General features: G+C 38.6%; 1 long non-coding RNA gene across 4 annotated transcripts; it reads left to right on the top strand.

Moving 5' to 3' along the window:
• Positions 1–1,149: 1,149 nt before the first annotated feature.
• LOC107311204 (uncharacterized) lies at positions 1,150–22,919 on the top strand. Of its 4 annotated transcripts, none has more exons than XR_014944610.1 (10): positions 1,150–1,286; positions 3,900–3,975; positions 4,278–4,469; positions 7,020–7,169; positions 9,694–9,816; positions 10,700–10,815; positions 17,416–17,476; positions 18,276–18,389; positions 22,112–22,182; positions 22,636–22,919. It is a non-coding gene; the product is annotated as an uncharacterized LOC107311204 (long non-coding RNA). The 4 variants fall into 4 exon arrangements; XR_014944609.1 differs by having other exon boundaries at positions 17,339–17,476; XR_014944612.1 differs by lacking the exon at positions 22,112–22,182.
• Positions 22,920–27,885: the final 4,966 nt, after the last annotated feature.

Here is a 27,885-nt window from a genome sequence, read left to right as displayed (position 1 = left end):
GAAGAGTAGGACTAAGATATGACATTTGTTTTTGGACTGACTTTCAGATACAAGTCCTGGCTAAAACTTGGATGTCCAGGTCTTGGAGTAAAGGAACCCATGATGGAATATTACCACCACAGTATGTCAGGTAGCCTATGGCAGTAGCAGTCTCTAGGAGATTAAAACTTTTTTTTGAGCGATACTGAAGTGCTACTTAAGTGCATTTACATAACACATGTTCTCCCTATTCATAGTGAGTGGGGCCATCTTCCTGCAGCTCTACTACTTAGTTATCTACACAGGAAGGAAAAAAAGTACTTTTTTTTTACTGTGATGATGATAACATCATATCAGTGATATGGTGTTATCACTGAACATGTTTCTTAGCATGTAAAAAATAACAAATTCAAATTAGAACCCTTTTGACCACTTTGTAAGATTTGGATGTAAATTCTTACAAGTGCATGATATGTTAAATCCTTAATTGTCATATTTTGCTGAAGACTGTGTAGAATCAGTGAGGATTTTTTTTTTTTTTTGTCTAATACTGTCTAATAGAGGTGGTTCATGTTGGAGATGTAAAGAAAATGTACAAAAGCAGCTTATCCATGTAAACATATAGCCCTCAGACTGCTGCCAAGGACAGCAAGATCTATTTTGATCTGGTGAATAAGTCTTGGACCCATATGGTAAGAGTTGCTTAGGGAAGCTATATGTTACATGCTTTACTTCTTCTAATTAAGTTTAAATGCTACCTGAAATTTGATGCAAAGTATACCACAATTTGATGATTAAAACTTTGGTTTACTGACTAGTTATGACAACCAGAAAGGGACTGCTGAGACTGGGGAAAAAGGGGAGGGAATAGCATTTAATCAGAACAAACACTAGCAAGAAGCACAAATTTAATGATTTTACAAAACCAATTGTCCAGTAATAGTGATATGTTATTTCAAAATTAATTAAAGAATGGGAGAATGTTTAGACATGTGGCATTATCTTTTTCAATGGTCTTTCTCATTTGATATTGCAGGGATTGGATTTCACTGGGGCACATGCCATTTCCACTGTAATTTGTAAACTAATGTTTTGTTTCTTCAGAAGATCTCTTCCAGAACAATTGCCTGCCATCATTACAAATCTGCCTCTTGTCCTTGTTTCCCAATTGTTTGATGGTATTAACAGGAGCAAAAAGAATATTCAAGACATCTTCTTGATACTTCCCTGTAAGAACTTGGAGTAGCTGCTAAGAGAATGCCCTTGCAGCTGAGAGAAAAATGTTTGCATTCCACTCTGAATGGCAGGTTTGTAACTTCTAGACAAGCTTGGAGGAGTGGCCCTGAGTCTGAAAATACTCACTGTGGTACTGCCCATATTCGTGAGCAGAGATGAACATCTATTTTTTAAGCATGCCATCTTGTTCTCTGACAAAGTCGTTACTCTGTAAGCAGAAAAGCTTTTTTTGAGTGACTCCTTGCTTTATCTCTACTTAACTGTAAATTGGATTTGATAGTTGATCTTTTTGTTGTTGTTATTGTATTGTTTATTTAGTTTACTTTGTGGGCTTTTTATTTTTTCTTGGTTGGTTTTGTAAGGGGGAATCATGGGAGAAAATGTATGTTTCAGCTCTATGTCTTAGCTGATGTGTAATCTCCATTAGATGTTTTTGCTGGCATGGAGCTTTGGTGTGAAGGGCATAACCTCACAGACCCTGCTTTTGCCTAGTCATTCCAGGACCAGTTGACTATCAGTTTTCCAGAAGAAATGAGGAAATAGTTGTCTATAAATACATTTCTCCTTTATTTTGTGAGTTATTTACAAATCTGACATATTTTCTAAGGTATTTCTGCAAAATTATCACACAACTCTTTGTCAGCAGGTTATCCATAAGCAATCCACTGCTAGTAATCCAAAGTTGAAACTGATTGGGTAAGAGCAATTCTCAGAATAATCTTTCTGATAAGAAGTCTTGAAGTTAGGAATTTAGGAAACAGTCTCTGATAGTATCTTTCAAAATTTAACATAAGCAGAGTTTGTGAGCTGATTTGTCTGAGAACACAAATAGGCTTGAACAGAATCATAGCAGAAGAGTTTAAAATTATGAGCAAGTATTCATAGAATACTCCTTTATTTTTGCTGGGGCAGTTGCCTGGTCTTGCTTTCCTAAATGGTGGTTAACTGTCCCTCCTCACAGGAACATTACTGGGAACCTGCTGATTCTCTTTTCACAGTTCTTGGATATGCAATTTCACACATAGAAAAGAAAAATTGTGTGAAATGTTGTAACTGGCATTGTCAGTCAGCAGGAAACCTGAAAAGAGATATTGAGATTGAGCTGTGAAAAGTGACAGTACTGGAGCAGTACATCTTTATGTGATAGATAGAGCTGTAGGACGTAGGTCATTGCGGCTCACAAGGGGCAATCTTTGTGTTACTGATATCCCCAAGGCTGCAAAGGCTGAGTGCCATGCTTGGAGAGCTGATAGGCAATTTGCTAATGCAGCATTCTGAACACAAGAGCCAGCATAAACGTGAAGGCCAAAAAACTACACGGAGTATAGGTATTATACAGATGCATTGTACTCTTTTTTTGCTTATTCAAGTAGCACGCAGCGAATATTTGATAAAAAAAAAAAAAAAAAAAAGATTTTGCACACAAATTTAGGAAGTCATAAAGATATTTTAAATTGGAAAGTTTTACTGTTGAAAACTAATGCTGTCTTAATGTTAAACTACTCGTGTTTGATCAGTAGAACTTGACAAATTCTATATCTGCGTACATTCTCAGGACTTCTGCACCCGCTAGACAGTAGTTGTTACAAACTGAAAGGGATAAAAAGTACTTTCTCCCAAGTACCTTCCCATTTCAGAAGCAACACCTAGAGACCTTTTGTTTCCTTTGTTGTTCTGTAGCTTTCTAAGTCTGAATACAAGGTGTACCATTCCTAAATATTTATAGCTGAACATGTGACTCATCGAGTTTTTATAAACAGGAAATCATAGTAATAGAAGTATTAGTGAATAAAAAATAAAATCAAGTTCAGTTTTAATATGCAATTCAACTGAAATCATCTTGATTTCATTTGATTTCTCTTTACATCTTTTCACATTTGAGGATACATTTGATATATGTTCCATTAGAATGAAACATTTTGATATCTTCCCTCTCCAAATTATTTTTTCCTTTTGAGTATTTTAAACTATGGCATGTAATAAGAGATAATTATATTGCAGACACATTTTGTGCACTTAAAACTTGGGTCAGTGTGAAGTATTCCTACCATTTTCCCTTACAAATAATTTAGATATATTCTGATTGGAAATTAAGATAAATTTTGAAACTTCAGGAACATCTGGGGAACTAAAAAGGTTGTCTGTTTTACTATCCAGGCTTGCCTGGACCCCTTCCACAGATAGCAGTGCTAAGTGGTTCATCATCCTCTTGCTCTGAAAGTATTGTTTCTACGCTGCACTTCGGTCTGTGACTTATGTTATTCCTGGCATTGCACACTTCAGTTTCTCCCATGCTGAATCTTTTATATTAGTATAGAATTAAGATAATAAGAGTAATTGCTCCTTTTTTAATAACACTTCATGTGTTTATGAACAGTCATACACACAAGGATTATTTTCCAAATCACAGCTCATTTTTGTTGTTCTCTTCTGAGTTCTCCAATTAGTCTGTATTTCTTTTTCATTGTGGTGTTCATAACAGCATGAAGTGCTCCAACTGAGGCTTATCAGGTGAAGTAGGGCAGAATAATTACTTCATTTCTTTTACACGTGACATTCTTATTAATGTGACTCAATACAGAGCATTTGCCTTGTTTTGCTACAGTGTTGCATTGTTGATTCATATTCAAATAATTAGTCACTGCAAATCTACATACTGCTCTGCTTTGTAACTCTGTGTGCAGGATGGGCTATCCCACAGGTGTCAATAGGAGCACCCAGGAGCTGCAATGAGGGTGCCAGGCACTGTACAAAAGAAGGGTAAGTAAATGACTCTTCTTAACCAGACTGCTGAGCTCCATACTCATTTGAGATTACCGGTTTACAGTATTATAAGTATATTCCAATTGTAAGTGATTTCAGACCACTGTCTCCAGTGTATAATACCTCATCATTTGTCATGTTTCTTTTTCAAAAATGAGGTTTCACCCTTCCTTTCCATGTACACATTCTCCAGAAGATGTAGTAAGAAGCATTAGAATAATGAAAACTGTCCTCCTGACACAAATATTACCGGAATCATTGTAGCGATAATATCATTTTCCTTTCTACTTTCCTTGCAGTACTACTCCAGAGCCCTAACCAAGGTCGTGAATTGTGCTATAGCAGAAAATGTGAATGCAAGGACTATGGAAATATTGCATACTGGAGACTTTCTGTAAAACTTGTGGATCATTGACACCATTGCTGTAACTCTGTTTTAACCTCCTTCTTCACACCTGGATTCTGGTACTATCTCCCCAAATTGGCTACAGGTATTTGTTAGTTCATAATGTATATCACAGAACATAATTTCCTTCAAGTTCAGGAACAGGATTTTGCTGTTTGCTCCTTAGATATTTTTTTTTAGTCTGGAATGGAGGGTTTGTGGTGCTCACTTTGTAGAAAAGTGTTCAAGAGGAGAGCAAGTGTCCTCTTGCTTAAGAGGACGTGAAGATTTTGTTTTGTGACAATGAGAAGTATACAGGAAGAATAGTAGTATACAGGAAGAATAGTTTCACAGATGTGATCTATGCACAGCTTTTTTTCCCAGTATGAGCCCCAAGAATGACACGTTTATGTCTGTGTGGCTTCTGAGAAGCGACGCTAAACCCATCTTGCTGCATTGGAAGAATCTTTGGTGAGGTGACGCTGCTGCTCACTCATGTAAATAAACTTCATTTTCACCCTAAAAGATCAAGTTTAGCTTCATTGCTTGAAAAGTGATGAACAAACACGTGTGCACACAGGCTGTGATCATGCTCATCTTACCCTTTTCGGCAGGTTGCTGCTTCCCTGGGCCTTTGGAAGTGATACTGTTAGAGGGACATCAAGTTCTGTCACGTAGGCTCATCTCTGAAAATACAATGATATTCTCAACTCCAAGATTCCTTCTCAATTCCAAGTCACCTCTTTGTGTGGTTTTATACATCAAAAAATGAGGGCTCTGGTCACTTTGGTCACCACACACCCACATGAAAAGTGTTAATCTACAAATATGTTTCGCAGGAATTTGACCCATGTGCCTTGAGGTAATGACTTGAACGTGGATCCCTGCACCCCAAGTGAGCATCTTGAATAGAAAGCTGTTATTACCTCTTTCCCACTGGTCTGATAAATATTTATTTCTAGAAAAACAAAGCTATTCCAACAAAATAAACTGAACCTACGGGCTTAGTATGTGGGAAACTCAGGAAGGGAGCATTCTCCTGGGCAGACCTCACACACCTCAGTTGTGGTCTACTTAGCCAAAGAGACATTTTTATTCTGACTCCTTTCTTCCCCATTTTTAAGGAGGTAAAAAAATAAAAATTAAAAAAAAAAAAAAAAGCCTATTTTAAAATGAAAATTACTTGTTTTTCTAAAAATCTTTCTGATAACTTCAGTAAGATCTGTACACATGGAGTTTTTTGCTATTTAAAGGTATTCAGAAATAGATCAGACTTATCTCCCCCCCAAAAAAATTTTGTCTTAAAAATTGAATCTGTGTGCAGCATGTCAAATCTGGATGCTTGTAACTAAAGGATCTCCATTTCTCTCTGTCTTTTCTTCTGAAGGCAGGTTTTGAAGTACTTACTGTAATATTTGAACCCAGGAAACAGAGCTTGGGGAAAAAAAAAATACAAGCCATTGTGTCATTGAATTTTTATTTGGCAATATTACAAGCTAGGATTTTCAAGTTGATTTGAAGAAAGACAAGGAGAACAGGCCATTGGATCACACTTGAAAATGTTAAGTGTTTTAGATTCCTTTCAAAATCCTGGAAATTAAGTACTTCATATCTACAAGGTTAATTGATTTTACTAAGTATAATGCCAGTTATTCAGTCCGCAAAGTCTGAGTACACAAACAATAGTAAGAAAATTGTACCAGAGCCATGTTGAAGAATTGGATTTGTGGCAAATTTGAGTTAGTAGGTACAATATCTTCTATGATTGGAAAGAAAAATGGCAGGCACAGATTCGGTGTGTTAGAAAGTAGATGAAGACTCCTCTGAAACCATGAATCCCAATGGATACACTGCTGATCTAAAGATCATAGAAAGATAGAACCAGGTCACATGCTGATGCAAATGAGCATAGTTTTCTTGACATTGGTGGACCTATAGTGATTGATTCCAGATGAAGTGATGAGATGATTCGGGTGTGCTATGCCCTCCTGAAAGGCTGTTGAGAGATGCTGTAAGACCAGTGCTGGGATTGCCTCACCAGAGGAAAATACACAGAGTAACAATCTCGCCTTTAAAAACGTGTGGAAAGGAAGAAAGTAATAGCATCTCTCTCAGTGCTGATGAAAAAGTAGGCTTTGGTGAGGGGGGTGGGGGAAAAAACAGTTCAATAATCAAGGTTTTTGAAGGAAGGCAGTAAAGACTTAAGAAAAGAGACAGAGCACCAGAAAGCTTTAGAGCTCCACTGTTCTCACCATCTTCAGAAAAGCTCTGTGTGTATTTACCTATACATGTCTTCAGGTGGTCACTAAGGTTTGATACATTGTGTACTCAAGTGTGTTTGCCTGGGAGCAGGAGGAAGGATGGAGAATCTAAAAGCATCCTGATTACAGCAGCACAACTGAATCAGCTTTGAGGACTGGCTGAAGCTAGCAATCTTGGTATCCAGCATGGACTGCAACAGAGTGACAATTCAGGCAGCAGCTGGTTTGGGCTGTGTTTTGGTGTTGTATCTAGCAAAGTAGCTAAGCTAGCTCACCAATTCTCTCCCAAGTTATTTTTATCTTAACAACACAGGTAGGTCCAAGCATGAACGCAGATACCCATTAGTGGTTCAAGAATTATCTAAAATGTTTAAATGTTTCATCTGTTCTTCTAGAAATGAAAGTAAAGAGAAGACTTTGGCTCTGGAAGGCTCACAGCGTTTGAAGTAAATCATTCCTCATGGCAGTATCAAAATCCAAAGACACAGGAATTTTGAGGATTTGTCTATGGACTCAATAGAATCTAAAACCAAATATTTAGTAACGTGAGTAAATTTCTTAGATCATCAGTTGCAGTATTTAGAAGCACTGCAGAGCTTTGACTGTTGAATTCTTTATAGCAAGCTGCAACCTGCTGTAACTACTGCTCTTGCATTTACCTATCAAAAGAGAAAATATAAGATTGTTTTTATTTCATACAAGGCAGTCAATATTGAAACCATTGACTAGTAGACTACTCAATTAAGGCTGCATTAACTAGGATACTTTATCTTACTCTTATTTTCAAGAGTCAACAATCCAAGTACAAGGAGACTAATGACTAAAAATTCAGCCTCTTCTGTACAACTGATGGAGTTTTGTTCCTGAGCTACCTCCTCCTCGATTCATTCAGCATGAATGGCAGATTCCTACATCGTGTCAAGTTTCAGATCACCATAGAAACAAACTAGGAGGCAGTTTCATTAATCATTTAGAGCACAAGAAGTCTAGGTCAGTCTGATTGCAGCATATAGAGTATCATCCTAGCGCCACATGGGACTCAGTTGATTTGAATTAAAAAAGATTAAGCTGCCCCTAGGACGCTCAGCATCATCAGTTTAAGTTCTCATGTAACAGTGGTCTCTGGAGCCACATGGATTAGGAGACTGAAGCTATGCATTTATTTTTCAGGGCTCAGTGAAACATTAGATGAGTGCAGGTGTCTGAGGGGAAAAAAGGACAAAGATCACATATAGTTTTTTAGACTTGTTGCTGTTCTTTTGAAACTGGAAACAATAACTCAGTTTTATTTCTCCAGTGACAGTTACCACTCTTTTTTGGCAGTGCAATGGTACATCTGTTACCCAATGTTTACAACTTAGATTTATAACAATTTCATACTATGCACCCTAATTTTAGTGCAGAGCTGCAAGTTGGGCATAAAACAGTTTACATGAATGCTGACTTTTTTTTTTTTTTTTCATGATGGAGTAAAAAATGCACAAAATAAATACTGGTGACATTTTAGTTTTACTTGAATGAAGATTTATTGCTCCCAGGAAACTTACTTACAGGCAGCTACAAATCAAGTTGACTATGAAATAGCTGTATATGTACACCACAAAATGAGCCCCCCCTCCCAAAGTACTCACCTTATTTATGGGTCTTTCTAGTACTTCAAAGACCTTTAGTAACTTAGTCCAGACTGGTTTATTGCTTCATAGAACTAAGACATTTCAAGAGGAAAGTTGTAGGTTACAGTGTATTAGGACTCTCTCTTGGGCGGCTGAGAATCCTGTGATGCTATATGAACTGTTGATCTAAAGCTTATTATAGCCTTGCTTCCTACAGTATAATTCTTAAATCTTTTAAGTTGCACAGAGATGTCTTTAATCCTGAGTGCTAAACCTTAAAGTAGAACTAGCTTTCTAATATCCAGTGTACCATCTGTGAGTAGATATAATTATACTTTGTTACAATACAGTTCACTTGCTTGCACAGGTGGTTCAAGACCTATTTCAAATTTGTTATTTGAATTTTCAGTGAATGTTTTACGTAGAAAAATCTGGGAGCAAAATCCACTGTCCCAGTGTTCTTCATGGAGGAAAAAAAAATATATGTGGGTAGAGGCGTTCCGCTTTACTCAAGAACCAGAATGCCTCACCCTTTGTATTTTACCAATTTGCCCTTTCTGTGCCAGTTATCTGCGCTGTGATAGTATCAGTGTATCAACAGTGAAGTCTCCTGTTACGGAACATGTCTATGGACATGGAAATATAATCAATACTTTTCTTTCTTTTTTTCCCCAAAATCATTTGTCATTTTTAAATGTGTTATTTGAGGGATTTCCAGGGAAGAAATAACATTACGCTCTGGAGGTACTTTTAGATTTTTCTAGTATTGTGCAAACTGACTGATTATTCCCCTGGGAAGGGGAAAGTGAGTACTATCCCCACTTTGCACAAGCAGAAGTTGATACAGTGTCACACTAAGCAACTTGCTTCAGGCCATGCAGTTAAACAGGGACCAATGCCACTGCGCTCCCATTCTCCTGCCCAGTGCCCCACCCAGGCCCTGCTATTTACAGTTTATTGTCAAATGCCCTTAGGAAGATGCAGAATGCAGGATTTAAAATGTACACATAAAGCCCTGATGGGAGGCAGAAATTGTTGTGTTAGCTAATATTTATTGAGTGTCAGCATTAAGCTGGTTGCTGTGCAAACAAAAAAGAAAGCATGGTCCCTATGCTAAAACATATGTATATTCTACTTTGAGTGTTGTCACCAGCCATTTCCAACCAAGCAGCCCAGCTTTCTGTCCCTTCCTGGTCCATGGGAGAGCTGAACTTAATAGCACCTGGGGGGTAGCTGTGGCAGCCAACCAGCCACGGTGAGGGGATCTATGCTTGGCATTTGCTGAGGTCCTGCAGACCACCTGGGTGAGTGACTGTCACCACACCCACGTGGAACTGGTCTCTGTAAAAAGAGCCATAAGGTTGTAAAGCAGAGAATTACTTCTTTTTGCTGAATATATGTCCTCATTCTCCTGGGGAGCGTGAGCAGACCTGTGAAGTCTCATTTTTTCTCCCAGGCTTCTTCTACGTGGAGGAAGATGCAGTGAGTCTGCAGTGATACAGAAGTCCAAGTGGGATCTCTTCTGCTGCCCAAAGCCACAAGAGAGGAGACATCTTCTGTGCAGACTGTTTGCAACCAGGTAGGTGTGGCAGTCTTGTTTTCTCATAACCACATAGGAAAATATTTATCATGGCATATAATGCCTACAGCTAGCCTCCAAAACACTTCTTGGCATAAAATAAATAATAAAAAATAATTATTATTTTTTAAAAATTTTCACATTCACTCTGTTATTCAAAGGCAATAAAAAAGCTTTTCTGACTTGGTACATCAACAGACTTTTCTGTTAACTTCAGTGATAAATAAGTCATGTTCCATCTTCATGTGGAGCTACCAGAACATTACCTGAGTGCTCATCCCCAGTATTTCACTGCCAGGCATCACCTACACCCGACTTGGGAAATTATTCAATGATGCTAAGGCATCAAAAAGGATGTGAATCATTCTGTCAATCTTTTTTTCATTCAGCTATTAACCCATAACTGTTTGAATTTGGGTAGTTTGATGTCAGAAAGATAAGCATCATTTTTCTTGTAAAACTAAAATACTTGACTGAGAAAAAGTGAGCTAATAAAAATGGAAAGGTAGATTTCAAGTCACTATATAGAGTTCAGAAATTTGTCTAATCATAGTACCCTGGCATATTATTACAAGCAATGTTATATGGGAGGAGATACATCTGGGAGAGAAATGATCCATTCTGTTTCTGTGTTCAACATATGGGCATGTATAAAATAGGAATATCTGAATTCTTCCAGTGTTCGCAGTTTATTGTCTGTGGAGAAATAATTGAATTGCTTGAAAATTTCTGGTGAGAATTATACTCATTTGAACTCAGGTTAATGCAGTTCACCCAACTTGATCAGTCTGGATTACAGAAAATACGGATATGAAACAAATCTTTCTGTCCATGCATAAATCAGTGTAAAATTATTGGTAATTTTTCCACACGTCTCTTCTAGTTGCTGGTGGGAAGCAGAGATTTACTGGAGGAATTAAAGAGGCTTCATTCCTCCCACCACCAGCAGCTGTTCAGCCCTGCAGCCTTCCTGCGTAGGGCAGACTGCACCAATCCTTGGTATGTATGACTCATTGGAAAGTAACAAAATCTTGAGGCTAGAAGAGACGTCAGGAAGGAGAGCAGCTGATATGGAAGAGTTAGAGCAGCTCATGTAAGATCAGGATTTAAGGAGCTGAAAGACACGTGCAGGGAAAGCATCTGGGCAAGCTGTCCTGAGTGACAAAATGACTGAGACTCCTGTCCACATGGTCAACCACTTGCATGGTCTAGAGCACTGCGTGGTGATGGTCAGTTCCCAGAGTAATGTGCAGGTAATGCATATAAGCCATATGCAAGAAATGGCAGCCTTTTGACTCAGTGGTCAACTATGGATTGACCGAGCAGTTCAGGAAATACATGGGCTCCGCTGGTTTTCCAGGGACTGATTTTGTTTTCACTGCATCCCAGTAGCTGAAGATTCGAACTGGAATTCAGAACTCTTTTTTCATTCTTGATATTTAACATATCTAAATTCATATATTCTTGGATTATTCCCACACTGTTTTGAATTGTAAGAGTCATGTGTATTTCCATTTTTGTTAAGGTGATGTGCATTTGGGCAGCTGTCACGTCATGCCTGGAATGTGATGAAAACAAGAGGTCCTGACTGCTCACTACTGAGGAGCTCCCAGGGCACTTCTCACAGGAGTAGGGGTGTTAACCCTGATATCCTGGTCAAATTCCAACAAGGCTAATTATATCCCACTTACCTAAAACTGTGCCATACTTTCCCTGCTTGCTTCAAGGTCTTGCTATGTGAAACAGGCTCTCTCTTGATCTTTTTAAGTACTATGGTTTTCTGCATCATATGGGGATGCATTTAGGGGACAGCTAAAGTTAGTTCTCAGGTTGTTAAATTTCTTGTCCCTCTCAGGAATGATAGACATAAACTGCCATTGTTAGTAAACTGGGTTCAAGGCAGAAATATTGCAGAGCCTGTGCTGCAAGTGTAGTTGAGGACAGACACTTGCAAGCAATGCTAATGTCCATAGTAACAGTATCCACTGAGTTCCTGAATCCGGCCTTCTGCCTGAAGATTAAAGGCAGGATTAGTGTGTGTGGAGGCTGAACATTGAACAAAACTGTAGAGGAAGAGTGGCACAGGTGACTGCTTACCGGAGGTGAGATCAAGGCGTCCAAGGGGAAGACGGTGGGGGCTGTGCTTCTTTCTGAGTCTGCTTCAAGTGGACTACACTCTGTTGAAGTTGCCTGCTACAGCAAAGTCATTCCAGAACTGTATTCATGTGAGTTTTCATGAGGCTCTCGGGCCTACTTCCTTCATATAACAAAGATAACTTTGAAGTTGCAATATTACATCTTATTTGTTTTTAAAGACAGTGTAGATGTGGTGTGTAATACTGTTGAAATGGCTACATGATAATCCCAGTGAGGCTTCCTGCTTCTTGTTTAGAACTAAATATTTCCAGAAGAAAAACAAATCATGTAAATTTATCTCTGCTCCTCTATCTACTGCAATCTCATCTATCTCATTATCTTTTTGGTACAAGCTGCCGCCAAAATATCTATGAAATGAACAGACATTATAGGTGTCTAGAATTGCCCAAAGCAGACATGAGTGGATACCATCTCTTATCTCTCTGCCTGCAAATCAAATTTGCATCTTTTTCTGCAAAGGCTCCTGCTAATATGTGAGTCAGCAAAGTAATCTCCTTATAGCTCACCTCGCATGGCAGACCCCTACATTCGCAGATTTTCTTCTCCATGATACACCTGCATGCATATGTACATACACACATACACACACACACATACATGTGTTTACACACACATTGTTCAGATAGTTGTCAGCATAGCGGTGCTGCTACCTAGAAGAATTATTTCAGATTGCTTCAAATTTTTAGTTGAATAGATGACAGCCAGATATGTTTTTGATAAAATAGATGCATTAGGTGTTCATATAAGAATATGCACTTGAAGGTATTCTTGTTTTTTGAAGATAGGTGACCTTAGCACAACTAACAACCTTCAAAATGAGAATAAGGGCACAGAGTCTTAAAAGCCTCTTCCTGTCTACTGTGTCTCCCCAGACAGACTGAGGCCACATCAATGCAAAAGCACAAAGTGAACAAGATGACCTAGCAGATGCTACCAGCATGTACTGTACTTTTCCTAAGATAAATAAAGCCTGTCATCTTCAGTATCAGCAAGCTCCACATATTCTTTAGAGTGTAATAAAATATAGTATTATAGAGTTCCAAATTGCTTTGTAAGTCCATATTCTCCTCAGTGTTATTAGTTCTCCTTATTCTGTTTAACATACCTAAATATTAATTACATGAGTGTGGCAAAAAATATCTATTTATCCAGCTCATTTTCATTGTCTTAAATGGGAGCTTGGAGTAAAACAACAGCATATAAAGTAAACTCTGAACTATTGCAATTTAGGACTGTTGCTTTCAGCAGCACACTTATTTATTTATTTATTTTACTATCAGTATAGTGCTGGTTCTAGCACCTTGTTTCTGGGAGTGACAAGCTGTCCTAAGTCAAATAAATGCTAATAATGAGTGGCTGTAGAAAAATAGTTTCAAACAGGAAGTTCTTTCCATAGCAAAGACTCAGCTCTGCAGCATGTCCTGCAAAGCCTGAGCTATCCCATAATACTTGGACCATCATTAAGCCACAGACTGTTACAAGGGACTGTAGGCCAAAAGAGCTCATTGCTTTGTATGACTGCTCTTATATCAATTTTCTTTCCTGTCTAACATAATTGTGTTATTATTCTTATATATTTCTAATCCTGTTTGAATCCTGTTCTGCTCTTGATCATTCCTGATCTCACCTGGAAAATGGGTAATTGTCACTGTTTGTCTTACTAGCAAGATATTTATCTAGGCTTTTCCAATTATCTGCTGATATTTCCCTTATGTAATGGGAAACATGAAGTCATATGATACCAAGGTTTGAGTAAATCTAGCTCATGTTAAAATTGTCTCCAATGTTACCAGTGACAAAGTCAAGATGTGTAGAAATCATGGTATACAGTATTCCGCTTAGAGTTTAAAATAGTGATTTTGAGAAAGGCTTCTACATCTCAAGTTCTGGGTCAAGAAATAGAGCTATGTATATGCCATTTGAAGCACAAACTTCCACAGTGCATGACAGTTCTTCCATCCAGAAGCAAAACACTACCTCAGCTGTTCTGCTGTATAGGCTGAAAATCAGTAAGGAACTGCTGATCTGTAGAAGTAGACATCTGAGCAGTATAGAAGAGTATAACATGGAAGATGGATTCATTTTCAGTTTTGTCATGTTTCTCTTCCATACTGCCATAATCAGAAATGCATTACTTCAGCAGAACGCTTAAAAATTCATACGCATGACATAATGCTTCACTGAACTTTAAGATATCAGTTTGGAAAAAGAAAGATGGAAAATCTGGACTTCGTATTTTAAACAGTTTCCTTACAATAAGCTTTTCTGGTCTGTTGAGCCTTGTCCCAAGTGGAATTGGTGAGATACATCCTCAAGAGGACAGTAAGATTGCTGAAAACACTTGGAAATATCTCTTGGCTGCGTCTTATTTATAGAAGTCAACTGAGAGACACATGGTGTTCTGTCATATTGCTCTTCCAAGAGCCTCATGTTTATTACTCTCAGTTGACAAAAGTGTCCTTGCTCGAAGATGTTCAAGCTAATCTCTGGCAGTTTAGCCCAAGAATACGAGGTCACTTTCAAACTGCTTTTTAAATCTCTCTGCATTTAAGACGTCATCCTCGTCAAACACTGGCATGTGATGTGTCTTCTTTTCTGCAGGTGTGTGATGTGAAAACAATTTAATGCAGCATATAGCATCTATGACACCTATTCCCTGCCAGCACTTTAACAAGACTCCATTTTCTGTATCCAGCTGCAGGACTTTCCCAGGGCTCTGTTGCTTTAAGATGCAGAGGTTTGGTTCAGACCTTCACAAGAAGCTGTCAGCAGAGTTTGCAATGTCCTGCAAACCTTGAATTGTATGTAGGATTTTGTATTGGCTCAATATTGTTTACAGTGGTTCACTGTTTGTGATTAGGTTTGCAGGAAGGCTGACTGCAGAGTACTGATCTGGATTTCTCCAAAGTGTTTGGTTCTGTTCTGGGCTGCAGCATACTGTGGTCAGCATTCGTTCATATCAACATCTGTAAAACATTTGGCATTACTTGAAAATATTAGTCACAATTGTAAAACTAATAAAAATCTTTCTTTCTCATTTTAACTATAAGGTGGTCATATATGCTGGGCACTCATCATTGATTTAGAAGTTATCTCTCTGCTAGTAATATTTTTGCTGTGCTTGCTCCAAAACCTGGATTTTTGATCTGGGAGCAATTCTCAGCTGAGAAAATTCATTCAACTGAATCTGCACGCCAGAACTTTTAGGACTTGCTATTGATTTACATCCAGCTGCTCTGTACCAATTTGTACCAATTCTCAAACCTCTCTGACAAACTCCATGGTAGATTTTCAGTGTGTCCTAATAAGCAGCACTTTCTTTGGCAAAGGGAGGCTTCTCAGTTATCACTCAGACTATAGGAAAGATGAGGACTTTGTATAGTTATTTTAAACACTGTAAATGAATGGTATTAGCAAAGCATTGTGAAATAAGGGCGAATTAGTTACCTCTGAAATGCAGTGTTATTGTAGCAAATTAACTAAATCCGGAGGCACTTTCCCCTGTAGTTACATGCCTGCAGTTGTGTCTAAATGCAATTTGGGATGAATAAAGTCCTGAGTGCCATGTGGTGGCATAAGCACTTCAACCCATGAATTTGCATTTAAAATGAATTTCAAGTGGCATTTTACTGATATTACATAAGGCATTTATCAAGTATACACCAAATATTCACTGTTTATTGGGCTTTCTGATTCAAAAAATCTTCAATAATTACGCATATACTTTACTGTAGTCTAAATAAGGACTGACCACTTCTTATCCACTGTGGCCTGAAACAGAGTTGGATATTATGATTTGGGGACTTGTCACGCTGAAGAAACTCAGTTATACAGCCACAGCCTGAGGGTGTATACCTCCATAAATGAAATTTGCTATCAAATTATGAGAACATCCCTCATTTGTGCACTGCTCATGCTTCAGACTAAAATATATAACACAGTTTATACATGACAGCATGCTTTTGCATAGACTTGCTCAACTGTCTCAAATGTCTCAACTGTCAGGTTACAGAATGTGACTCAATTCTAGTTTTTCCTGGGTAATGCCAGTAGTTCTCTTTATGTATGTGTAATATTAGAAAAATTGATTCACATTTGCCTGTTTCAACTCCAGCAGAAGTCAGTCAGCAGGAACTGCACCCCTGGTTACTAGGAAGTAGAAATGAGCTGGTGCCAAGTGTCCTTGAAAATTTGCCCTGTATGCCCATTGATGATGGTGTGTGCCCGTGCTGAGTGCTTCAGTGACAGACTGTTTTTCCCAAGTATGGCTATGATGTCTTTGTTTATAGAATACTTTTCTAAACCAGGTCCAGCATCATGCCTACAAAATTAGTAATCACATTTTTGGCAAGTATTAGGTCATTCTATCTGTAGATTGTTCATAGCTGGTTTAGGCCTAAATAAAATTTGCTCTTTGTTCTGAGATTAGTTTTCATTTCTACTTGGGCAGAGCTTCAGCTTACTCATTTATCTGCCAGATGTCACTTCATTGAGTCTATCCTCCCACCCAAAAGAGGAAGCTCCTTCAAAGCTACATTTGATGGACTTGGAAAATAACATCTAAGACTTCCTTATATAATGGCCATAAAGGATACTTCCAAGATAGCAGGCATTAGTATGATGATATTAGTATCAACCTCAGCTCTTTTGTTATTCTTGTGTTTTGAAGAGCCTCAGGAAGGACTGTAGGTGCACCTTTTCCACTGGTGTCTTTTGCTGAAAGGTAGCAGGTGCCCTGTCGGTCTATAGTGAGGTTTGACTGGGGCTCTTCATTCCATCTGCTCCGCTGTTCTGCTATGCATTACCATTCCTCAATAGATGTGTACAAGCAGCACCCTGGGCTAGATGTCACTCACTCACTTTCTGAACACAGAGGGGAAAAGGGGCAAATGAGGAGAGCACAATGAGTGGGAATCATTTCCCTGCCTTCCTGCTCTTGTCAGGCACACATTAATTATGACAGTGGCTTGAACATCAAAGAATGCAGACATGAGAAGTAAAGATGTGAGCCGACAGAAAAAGAGAAAGAGGAAAGAATAGGTGTGGTGTTACAAGAGGAGGTGTGTGTAGATCTAAGGGCTTAACTTCCATGAGGTAATTATAGAAGCATAAACAATAAATCAGGCTTTATCTGGCAAATCTTTGACCATACAAAAAAAGGAAGGTACATCAGTGGGATTATAGGATCTAGCTCTGTAAAGCATAGGGTATAGCTATCCAGTTTTGGGCCCTCGGATTCTCTTTGAGCAGCTTGATATCAAGGCATGAAACAAAACTATTACTGAAAACATGCGGTGGGTTTCTTGTATCTTCAACTGAAGGAGAAAGCTGTTACTGATTACTGGCTACACTGGTTGTATTTCAGGGCTGGACTCATATGGTGGATTTCTTTTCAGCTCTTAAGTCAGTTAGCTGTGTGATAACCTCCTTCTTCCCCACCAGGGAAGACCCCCAAGAGTCCATCTGTCACAGGTGACAGATCTGTGCAGTGGGAAGAACTAAGGTAGGGACAAAGGCTTTACTTCTACCCTTTTCCCCATCCCTATCCCCTTATCCTCCACTTTTGCAGCACCAGAATGAAAATCAGGCTCCTTCTTCCCTTCATGCATGCTGCAAAATCTGTATCACCATCTAATCAACAAAATGATTTGTAAAGATTTCATTTTACCTTTGATCTTGCAAAATGAGAGTAGCTTTAAAAAAAGCCAGGCACTTTAAAGATCACCACATGGTTTTAATAGCATTTTCCACTTTGTGTCATAACTTGAATGAACAAGATATGAACAGTATTCCTATTGTCACCACATTTCACTGTGTTATCGCATTTGCTAATATTTCCTAGTTTAAAAAAAAAAAAAAAAAAAAAAAGAAAAGAAAAAAAAAAATTGGCAGCTATTATGAAGCTGTGTAACTTAATATCTGCTTCTAGCTCCATCAGTAGAGCCTGTTCCAAAGCCTACCGAAGCTGCTAGAAACTTGCTTTCTGGCTTCAGTCATTTTGAGATCTGAAGTGCAGAAAGGGAAATGGTATGCTCAGAAGGTTTCCCACCTTTCAGATCCCATTCCTTTTCCCTCCAGCTATGCAAAAGCTCTCACCACATTGCAGAGCACAGTGTGGTTTGGATGCTGTATGCACATATGTGAACATGATGGGTTTATGGGTGTATTTTTGCTGACAAACTGAAATTATGGGAGAAAGCGAGAGGAAGTACTTTGTTTCATATTTGAAGTTAGATTTTTGAATTGTAAATAGAGTTCCTGTGAAGTTACACAAAAATGAAAATCTTTTCATTTTTTTGCAGCTGGAAATGCACAGAATAAAAATTGAGAGGAGGAGTGGAGAAAGATGACATCCCGGACTCTTCCATTTTCTTTTCTCCCCATTACTGCCATGATCCTTCACTTGCATGACAGGGGTGAGTCTAAACTAGTGCACAGATTGCTCTTCCACTTCATAGCCAGGCAGCTGCTTCCTGCCCTGATAACTAATTTCATTTATTTCCTTTTCAGAAGACAGCCTGCCCTGGGTGGCAATTACAGTTGGTTAATTTTGGCACAATGTGATTAAAAGCAGATTGATATAAATCACTGAACAGTGTAGCTTATGAAAATGTGAGTTAAAGTAGCACCCCAACCACAGTGCTGTCATGAGAGAAGCTGAAAGCCAGATGTTGGTCTAATCATGATAGAAATAATCTAGTAGCAGACTTTATCCTCTGGAGCTTGAAAGCCTTACCTAATGGTTTTTGTCAGCCAGATACCCCCGTATTGCAATACACATTGAATGTTTTAGAGGATCAGAAGCTGGTTTGTTTTCTTGGCTTATAGTTAGATATTCTGGGAGTAGGTTTGTGCACATGATCTGTGGGAGCTCCAGGTGAAGAGCACCTAGTAGTGAATAAGAGACAGAGGATCTAAGATGTCCAAGTGTCTTAGGCACTCAAAATCTTACCTTCTTTTAAAGTAACCTGTGTGAGGTTGTGTCATATAGAATAATGAACAAATAATGAGTGCTTCTGGAATCACCAGAAGTGGATATATGTGTGTACACTGAGTGTAATTAAAACTGCGAACAGATCCTTCCTGCATCTCAATGCATTTATCAGAGAAAAGAAACCAAATTAATGGAAAATAGGGCCTGTAAGTAAAAGTCTTTATTTTTGCACCAGCAGAGATGTGATAGGACGAGTTCACCTTAAGTTAAATGTGAGTGCCCTGATTACAAGGCAAGCTCTGTATGGCTTAAAATGTGAGGCTGTCCTGGCTACTGTGCACCCACAGGTGATCTCTGCAGGCTGAGGAATAAATGCAGTGGCTCCTGAGCCAGCATCCTGCCCATCACTTTCACCTGGTATGCTGTTATCTCCTCTGAGATGCCCTGCATGATAGTGGGGTGACACAAGGTGCAGTTAGGGAGAGATGAAGCTGTGGTCCACAATGACACAGTGCATATGTACTAACAGACAACGTATGTTACTGCTATCAGTTTTGATACCAATTATTCACCAGGTTCTGCAATAATTAAATGATAGAAAAGCTATTAATTTTTCTGCTGATTAAGCTGAACAAGAATACCCTTTAAAGACCATCATCTGCTTTCTAAAATAAAATTCTTCAGATAGAAGGGACCTAGAAAGGTCAACAAGTCCAGTTACCATGGATGGCATAAAAACATTTGGTTCAGGGAGAATTTATGCCCCCCCAGAAATGTCTTTTTTTCTAAGTACAAACCCTCCACTTCTTTCAGGATATTTTATACCTGGTATGCATAGTCTACATTTCGTAATACTTTTAACAAAAGAAAAATGTAAGAAGAGGGAACTGCTTCTTTGTTTTGTTGAGACTTGTGCCAGAACAGTCTCTAAGGAACTGACAGTCTCTTGATCAGAGAGAAATAAATTATGGGGACACTATTTTATATCTTTATTTGTTTCTGTGCAAATGAATCTAGAGATGGTGATGCAAATGCGAAAAAATAACATTTGTGGAGGCATGGAAATGAGGAGGGAGGAAAAAAGAGAGAAATAGAAGGAGAGCAAAAGCTACTGAGAGCACAGCCATTTGGCCAGATACCTGCATTGGACAGTGACTAAAGTTTCTGTGCAAGACAGTCTTTGTATTCTATGATATGAATTTTCTCCAACAGGAGAGCAGAATTTTCCTCAGTTCTCTTTTTCTTTTCCTACCAAAAAGGATGTTTTGGAGAATCTTTGCTGACTTTGTCACATTCCAAATACTGCAGTAAGGATGGCAAAGTTTGTGGGAAGGAGGAATATTGGAAGGAGGAATTAAGGCAACTTGTTTGGGTTTTTTGTTGTTTTTTTTTGGCCTAAAATAAAGTTTCATTTTTCAAAATACAGATTCATTGGTGTTTGGGTTTTTTTTTTTAATTTTAAGAAAAACTTCAAAATTAGGACAGAAAAATGATATTTTTCTCATTCCCAGTCAACAAAAAGAATACCCCAGACTTTTGTTTTAACCATCTATGCTTTTTTTTAACCATGGATGTGTATAATCAAGGAATTACACTGAGATCTGCTCCCATTCTATGGAAGTATCAGAGCAAAACCTCAGTGGTTCTTCAGAGTAACCTTCTCTTGCACTGGGCTTCACATCATATACTATTAAATTGAGCACACACTTTCAGAGTCAAGGCTTTACAAGGTCTGGACTGTTTCTTTCTTTGACAAATAAGTATATGGTGCCAAAATTTGCCAGATCCTGCCCATACAAAGCAGAGGCTTAGAATTAACATTGTATGTGTTTAATGGCAGAGAAAAAACTGACTTGGTCTTCTGGTGGAAGGGAATCTTATGCACAACAGTGTCTCTGGATTGTATTTGTTGCTTTCACAGACATAATGTCTTTTCCATGTGTTTGCTGCTGCTGAAATTGCCATTAAAAGAACTAAATTGATGGTATCAAATTCTTGTACTTTTGTGGTAACCTTGTTCAAACAAAGCAAGAAACTTCACACTTCTTCAGAAGCTGTACCCTTGATGCTAAGAGATACAGAAAAATGGAGAAAGGTGATGAGCTACTCTCAAATTGAGAGTATCTATGCCAGTAACTTAATGCACAACACTGTTTTGTTTGCCCTTTCTCCCCTGTAATCAGAGAAGACTGCAGATTCCTAGAAGTTCAGCAGCATGGCTTGTTGCTGGTATGGCACAGTGGTGGCACTATGCGAGATTTCCAACAGTGCCAACCATGTGTTATATGTCTGTTCAGCACAAGCACTGGTGAGATAGTAAAATGCTTGCTTGAGTCAAGATAATGACAGTTGCTTCTGCCCCTTAAAACTTTGCTGGTGCTAAGAGAATGTTGCTCTAATCATCTGAACGTTGCTGCTTTGAAAAAGTATGAATATGAAATCCCACATATGTGATAATGATTTTGAGAAAGCAGTGATCACTGCAACAAAAGCGTTTGCATCTGTTAAAAGCACAGCTTGCTCTTTCACTTGTGTCAAAGCTGCTGGCACAGAATTCAAAGTACTGGATTGGCAACTCTATCAGGAAGCAAGTGCAGCACAAAGCCATAATAGCTGACTTGGTTTGCTTTTGTTATCTAAAAAATTCCAAGTGCTTTGGATAACATAAGGTGCCACATAACTATGGAAGCTGTTGGGCAGCAGCTTGACAGCCATATGCCTATATCTATAATGTATGCACAGCCTCATCTTTAACTACGTGTTTTCCTTTAGCAGCTGTGGCAACAGTGGTGGGTTCAAACAATTCCCACACTGAAAATACAGCTGGAAGCAATGGCTCCTCTGCTGAAGGCACAGAAGGCACAAGCACTCTGGTCGCTTAAAGACTTTCAGAGGGACTAAAGCAACTTCAGCACATACTGTCTGATCTATGCCAACTGTGTTACAAAGATTCCCATCCTAACATTAACCAGCTCATTGTGAAGTCGTACACAGTGCAGAAAGGCAGGGATATAGGGATATTGGAGGTCAGTTCAGCACTGTGGTGAAGCAGCGCTCCTGCTCCTGGTGCTGGTGTTAATGCATGTGGGTCACCAGGGCTATCTCTGCACTGCTGCCAGGGTTAAGCCAGTTCATGGTTCCCTGCACCTGTGGAGTAAACCTTTTTTTTTTTTTTTCCTGAAAACTCCTTTTTTGTCTTCTGAGGCACTGAGCATAGAAGAACTGGGGCAGTATGGGAGCAGCTGCAAATGGAACCCAAGCTTAGCTCAGAGAAGGTATGTGTGGCTGGCCATGAAGGTGCAAGAAATTCAGGCAACTCTTTTGGGAAGAAGAAGCAAAATCTCTCCATGTCAGAACTTCAGAGGTTTGTTTTATATGCTGCCTTGTGCTACATGTAATAAAACCCAGACCACATACAGGACCAAATCCTGCAGTAGTCATTGTCTTACAAGTCCTGTTCAACTTTGACTAACCATTAGGTGTTCCCCTGACAAAGATAAAATATTTGTGTTCCAAACTTTCTGTAGTATCTTTCATTACAATAAACATCTGTCCAGTAGCTGAAGCACGCTGAGCATAAAGAGCCTTTGTCAGAGATGGAGCACGGCAGAGCTTCCTGAGTATTTCTTTCCACTCTAAAACTGAGGCGGGTCTGTCCTCCTTACTCATTTTAATTTGTTCATTTTTTCCTAGAAAACAAGCATTGCTCTGGTTTTCTTTTTCCACAGGCTGCTTGAGTATCTTGGAGTCTGGAGCTGCGAGAAACGGCGAGGTTGTTATCCGTAATGGTGTTGCCTTTCGTCATCAATACTGGCTGCTAGCATAGAAGAGTACTAATCCAGCAAAGGGTATAAAAGTCACTGCTATATACATAGTCCACAGGGACTATTCAGCAACAGAGGCTGTGCAGGACAGCCTCTGAAATATTTCATAATACATTTGGAATGTACGTTTTCACTTTTAAAATCTGTCCTTTTTCAAATAAAATAGAGTGGCATCTGCCCAGATGATAGCTCTTATTGTGGCAGCACTAGTACTGCTTCATTGTTCATCTCATTCTAGCTGTGGCAATTGTTACTCCCTTTCTCTACTATCCTCTCCACCTTCTCCTTCCTTTTCTTCTCCTTCTCCTCTCCCTTCCTCTCCCCTCTCCTCCCTCTCCCTCTCCCTCTCTCTGCTCCTCTCCCTCTCCCTCTGTTGCTCGAGAAGCTCACAGCTTGGTCCTGCAATCCATTTTAGAGCTACCAACCTTGAGGATAGGAAAGCGCATCTCTGTAGCCCGGAACAAAGTATCGAACTCCTGCAGGATGCTGGTTTAGACATGCCTCTAGAGGTGCTACCACAGACATTGTTTAATCTCCCCAGAAGGAGCAGAGGATCCCTTTCCTACCAGAGGGCTGGTTCTCCTGCATCTTTTCTGAGGTGCCAGTTTGCCTGTGAGATTTCTATATGAATGTTACAGAAACTACTTCAGTTCCACTTAAGTGCTTACATCACAGATATGATTGTTTCTAACACTGCACAAGAAGAGATCTGACACAAAAATAAAAGACCTTAAAAGGTGTATTTTTATAAACTGGTTTGCAGAAATAAAAGAAAAGGACACCCTGTAAATTCATCTAAAAGGCATCGTAGCAGTAATGCAACTTCACTGTTTTCCAACTACTTTGAGATTGAATCGGGCTTTTGGCAATTTAATAACTTGAGCAAACAACTCTAAACTAGTCCTAGCTTTCTCTCCCACACACACTTCTTTAAATAAAGTTTAACTTGTAATATGGAATGTGAATTGTTTGGACTGTTAAATCATTCCAACTCAAAACCCACTCATCATAAATGTGTTGAAAGAAGAATATATTTCTGTACTGCGGCAGACTTTGAGTACAGTAGAGCAGGAGTCTTCAATCAACTAGACTTTCTTTCCAGAAACAGAAAATGAAAGCATAAGTGCCATATACATTTTTAAATGATTTATCTAAATTCAAAGAACTAACTTTTTTGTGACTGATTATAACTGTGTATATGAATGGTTATGGATAACAGGTTTCTTTTGCTTTTCAAAATGATATATAACAAAGTTCCATGCAAAGACCTTCTATTTACACATCTGTTCAGCACCTGCCCATAATTACTTAGTTAGTTTTTATTATTAGGCTTGTCACCATATTAATGTAGCAGTACACTCAAATTGATTGTAATTGCAAATTTCCTGAAAAATCTTGGTTTCTGCAAGTATTTAATTAAACTGATATCCTAAATTAAAAATAATTATGTAACTGTACTCCACTACAATAACACATGCATACTTCTCTCTACATAGAAAATTGGTATTTCACATAATTCATACAATATGTGGATTAATATCATACAATTAAAGGTCAGTTTCCACTGGAAAAGGAGGAATAATTAACTTCAATATTTAGAAACCTGACATATTTCAATTAAGCTAGCAATTTGTCACAAACTTCATAAATCAGGTTATCAAGGAACAAGTTAATAATGGTTATAATAAATAGAGATGATGAAAAATAAGCCTATTCCTTTTTGTGGCATAATTTTGCTTGAGAAAATGGTTTATGTAAAAAGCTTTCCATGACTTCTAGGTCATGAGATCATATCTAGCATAGCTCAGTAACTAGTGACATTTATTTATGTCTAATGGTTGTTTGGAGATCTGTGAAACAATTGGTTGTCTCTGCTGAATAGTCCACTCACACAAATAAACACTGTGAAAATTTCACTTTCATTGTTGAAAACACATTTGAAGCTCCTACACTACCTCATCTGAAGGACAGTCAAGTACTGTCAGTTCAAGTTCCTCAAACAATAGACCAAAATGTGCTACCCAGGAGCCCAAAACTCACTTTGTTGTTTTTTTGGTTTTTTTTCCCCAGTCCTTCTACAAGCCTATGGAGGCTGATATTGTCTAGGAGAGGAAAGAAAGATAGGTGAACTGACAGAAAAAATGGTAAGGTTTTGGTCAGATGCCTGCTGGCTTCTTTTCAATAGTCTCATCAAATTCACAGCTTTTCTACAGAACATTTCGTTTCCATGAGCGAGCCTTTTCTGTTGGGAAATTTCCAAAATGTTTGACCTAACACTGCTCGTGCTTATCTTTAAGTAAACTGCAGAATCTGTTTTTCACAATGGCTGAGTTAATCCATTCAGAAATGCTAATGCCAATGAATACATATCCACTGAGCAGCAAAGTTATGATCGGGATTTTGAACTCTCATAATTCAAAGAAAATATGAAACAGACTTCTGATTCTATCCACTATGGCTGCAAGAAGTGAGTATGAAATACTGCTCCAAGCTCTGTTCCAAACCATTCAGGGCCCAGTGGTTGCTCTTAGGACTTGATGTGAACTCTTACCTACAAATTAGTCAGTACTAACTGTGTTCAGGTTTTTTCCGTGAGATTGGGATAAATAGCAAATAGTTAATTCCTAGTTCCCTATGCAATATACAACCCTAATCTCAAATCTACTCTCAGTTCCACCTTCTGAGGATGCTACTGATACTACAGTCAGCAGGGAAGAAATAGATTTACATGCTATTTAAACGGTCATGCTCCAAAGGGAATGGCTACATAAGTTTGCATTTTCTGACATTGCTTGATTGAATTCCTTGAGTATATCCACAAAAAAAACTTCACTGAAATTAAAGGTCATTCATATATGATAATAGGTTCATGTCTAAAGTTTCCAGCTGTGTATCTAGAGCATCACTGGTGGATATGTAAAATGGGATGGGAAAAGGGAGAAGAGAGTTGGCTTTCCATAACAGAGGCTTACCATTTTTCTAATCCTCCACTGGCACTCTTCAGCATGCAACATCAAGTTGGAAAGAAGAAGAAAAAAATATTACTCTGTCTTGCAGTAGACCGTCTTCTCTAACTCTGTTATGTTCATGACACAAACATAAATTTGAACATTCATTTTAGTATCCTAATCCTAAGACAAGATTTAAGATCCCCAAAAATAAACTGTCTCCATTCTGCCTTACTTACCTTTCTGAAAATAGGGCAAATAAGACTCATTGGAGAAAAAAAAAATAAAAATGATGCAATTTACTTTTCAAGTAACACTATTTTCTGATAAGTATTCTCAAAGTGTTTTTCATAAGAAATGGCCATCTTGAATTAGAAACTGGCATTTTCTTTGTTTTTCTAGGGGGTGTATCTTAAATTCTAGTGCCTTGAACCAAAATGAAATGGGAATTTTTCCACGCACAGGGATGAAATTTATTCTGGCATTCTCTGTTGTCCACATGTTCACAGCAGGAAAATTTTTCCTATTTCTACATTGCCATATACGTGGCAGGTACATCAATATAAACAGAAGCATAGTTATTCAATCCAATCCTATCAGAGAAGAACTGAAGGGAGACCTTTGGTGTTGTACAAGTCTACCAACAACAGAAAACTAGGCCTCTCTTTGCCAATAAGAATGGGTTGGATATTGAATGAATTGGGAAATAGTAGTTATAAATATGCTTATGAATTACTGGCTTGATCCCACAAAGCTTTTTTATTAACATCAAAACTTAAAGCAGGATTTAATTTTAGGCAACAAGCTTAAAATGAAGAATATGATTGATTACACAGACACGAATAAAATCTGTTTTTTCAGTATTATGCTTCTGCTGCCAGGGGAGCTTATGCTCAGAACCAAGGGGACAGAGGGCTTTCTGTAAGGCAAGAGATTTATTCCACCTTTATCTGTACTAAAGATCATATAGATATAAGATGGATGCCTTCTGCAGATGGAAATAATGGATCTGCGTCTTATCTGCCACTCCAAGTTCATGCAATTGATCATTTCTCCTACTACTTTTTCCTTCCACTCAGTGCTGCCAGAAAAGTGTGATAACTCGTTGAAACCTATACTTCAGGCAGCTATCAGATCAACAACACTGATCAAGAGGTAACAAGTACTAGAAAATAATGCAACTTCTTGCAGAACATATATCTCTGCATTTCTTGGAAGTAAATATTTGTGTGGTTAGAAGTGATCTTGGAGAATATCCTGACTATAACAATGGTTCGTTTTCTCTTTCTCATGATCCCAGATAATCTGGATCTCATTTGCAGAGTTTTGAGCAGTGGAGAATTGCATATGTTCACATTTCTATATGGTACTCTACTCCAAGGTCTGCATAAGAGGTGGCAGATGATCCTGAAAGGGTTTGTAAAGTTCTCAGTACCTGAGACAACAGCATGCAGTATTTCTGTAGTATGAAAAAACAAAACAACTTCACCCAAAGGGACTATCATCCCCATAGAGAAACCTATACAGCAAGAAGTTCTGTCCCACTGTCTGAGCCAGTTCTGCAATCCCAACTACATTTCCCTTTCCTCTGAACCTTTTCTCCAGGCTTGGCTGGGAAGGGATGCTGCTGGGAAGTGGGGTTATAACCAATTCTGTTTCTCCTTCATTCAGGTAGCAGGAAAAGGGAAGGGAGCGGACAAGGCTCTGCAGCTTTTTGCCTCTCAGGTAATATAACATTGCCATCACTCTTCCCAAGCACTGAAAAGCCAATCTCTCCACAGTGCTAGAAGAACTATCTCAGAGCTTCCCCAGAAAACCAAGAAGTCCATGGCTCCAGGAAGTCATTTTGGTTTGTGAGGTTGTGTTTCAACAGCTCAGAGGGCACCATTCCCCCCACCAGATGTTATAAGTGGCCAGTGGTACTGAGTTAGTGCCACTTTTTACTATTCTCCCAGCACTGATAATCCAGCACCACTGGTATTTTCTAAATGACACTGTGCAGTGAACTAAGGGCCAAGGGGATCTTTGGGTAACTGTAGCTCTTTGATAAGTGTTGTCAGCATCCAAGAGGCATTTGAATAATGTCCTTAATAATATCCTTTAACTTTCGGTTAGCCCTAAAGTGGTTAGGCAGTTGGGCTCAATGATCTTTGTAGGTCCCTTACAATTGAATTATGTTCTTCAGTTCCACACTACTCTACTCTAC

The sequence above is a fragment of the Coturnix japonica genome, chromosome 3 (assembly GCF_054131305.1).
Source record: "Coturnix japonica strain WE chromosome 3, WE-NBRP24, whole genome shotgun sequence".
Classification (NCBI taxonomy): Eukaryota; Metazoa; Chordata; class Aves; order Galliformes; family Phasianidae; genus Coturnix; species Coturnix japonica.
The sequence above is the reverse complement of the archived record's forward strand: the minus strand, read 5'-3'. Positions and strand labels throughout refer to the sequence as shown.